Source organism: Nicotiana tabacum, chromosome 20 (assembly GCF_000715075.1).
Source record: "Nicotiana tabacum cultivar K326 chromosome 20, ASM71507v2, whole genome shotgun sequence".
Taxonomy (NCBI): domain Eukaryota; kingdom Viridiplantae; phylum Streptophyta; class Magnoliopsida; order Solanales; family Solanaceae; genus Nicotiana; species Nicotiana tabacum.
Window position 1 is genome coordinate 153,030,495 of NC_134099.1, and position 1,957 is coordinate 153,032,451.

General features: G+C 29.5%; 1 non-coding gene across 1 annotated transcript; it reads left to right on the forward strand.

Annotated features, from left to right (window-relative positions):
* Positions 1–603: 603 nt before the first annotated feature.
* On the forward strand, positions 604–675 carry TRNAD-GUC (transfer RNA aspartic acid (anticodon GUC)). Its single transcript has one exon. It is a non-coding gene; the product is annotated as a tRNA-Asp (tRNA).
* The last annotated feature ends 1,282 nt before the right edge of the window (positions 676–1,957 follow it).

Genomic DNA, 1,957 nt, shown 5'->3' on the forward strand with positions numbered 1-1,957 from the left:
AAAAATAGTTCAAAGAACCACTTTTCAAATACTCAAAAAAAAAAAAAAAAATGCTCGCTACCTCAATTTTTGAGAATTATCAAAAAAAAAATGTTATCGATCATGTATACTATTCCCTCCTTTTCAAATTAGATGAATTACTTTCTTTTTTACGTTGTTCCAAAATAAATGATACATTTCTAAATTTAGAAATAATTTAACTTTAAATTCTTCATTTTACCCATTTTACCCTTAATGATAAGCTTTTATAACCACACAAATGTCATGGTCCCACAAAATTTTTACCCCTTAAGCTTTTAAGATCACAAGTTTCAAAGTCTTTCTTTTTTTCCCCCTTAAATTCTGTTTCGAGTCAAACTACCTCATCTAAATTGAAACGGAGGAAGTATCAATTTTCAAACTCACCACAATATGCGTATCCGAACGAATGGGGTGAAAGAAATTAGGTGATTTTGTCCAAGTCCCCCAGCCATATACTACAAATAAACCTGCATTAGATTATCAGCTGGTTTTATTCTGTTTGTGTGAGAAACAGCTGTTAATTAAATATTCATAGATCTATTAAACGTGAATTATTAAACGTCGAAGTAAGTACGCAACCAAGTCGTTGTAGTATAGTGGTGAGTATTCCCGCCTGTCACGCGGGTGACCCGGGTTCGATCCCCGGCAACGGCGTTCTTTTAGTTGATTTTGAACGGCTTTAAGAGTCACTGACTACTGAAACATTGGCTCCTTAATTTTTGGGATAATACATAAAAAGATTCCCGTTAAACTTGGTTCAATTTGTGACTTACCCACCAAAATTATATTATGTTTGTATTATTTTCTGAATCTCTTTATGGCGAAATAAACCAAAAAAGTACATATGGTTTTTTATTCCAACAAATAATAGTCTATACAATGATTAATAGTTAATTTTTTTTTATATTCTCTCAAATGAGTTAACACGTAGTATTCTGATGATCTGCATAATATCGTACATGTACAATTCCATCTAGTCAGAACATTTAAGTTAATGAATTTTTATTTTCATTTTCATTTTTTCTTTGCATTAGATCAACACCTAAGTAATACCTTATCTTAAACTCGTCCTTTATATGACCCGAATTAAGTACTATTAATAATATTACTAATTGCTTTCCTTTTTTTCCCCTTCAACATTGGCATAAAAATGTAGGCATATGTTTAATGGTTAAATTCAGAACTTGGCGTGCATATCTCACACGAAACAAATTAAGAAAATTTAAAACTAGTTGTGTTTTAATGTGGAAACAACATTATTAATATTTTTAGCATTATCAAAAGAAACAGTAAATACTTTAATGCTGATATAAAAAATGTAGTTCAACGTTAAAAATCATTTCAGCAAATTTTGGTTGTGTATATCGTTAATTAAATGATGAGCTAATTAATTCTATACATTACCCAAATTTCATTTTTTAATCACAAATTACAGACAAGAAAAAGTCTAATTTTGTGGCTATCTTGACTTCTAGCATTCGTCATTCCGTAAAAGAAAAAACTTTAGACTATTGATAAAAAATAAAAGAAAAAGTAAAAACCTTGTTATTTTGATTCGACCTTATTAATTAGCTTATATTAGTAAATAGAGTACTATTTTATTTGTGTATAGGAATAGGCCAAAGCTATATGAGAAAGAAAACTTGTCAAATTGAATTATTTAAAGCCATGCCACTGGTAATTATACTAAGTTTGAGTAATTTTACGCCAATAAAATGTCAAAATGCCCATCATTGTCAACATATAATCTATTCTTACCACTTAGTCTGGTTTACACATAGTGATGGGATGTAATATAAAGTATTATACGAGTAGCAAGATTTGTTAATAAAACACATTTGTTTCCTGGTGATAACGTGTTATTGACCATATGAATAATCAGTTGTGGTATCCTTTTTGAATTACTTTTGTTGGCTTGCTAAGAGTTTAGAAATGA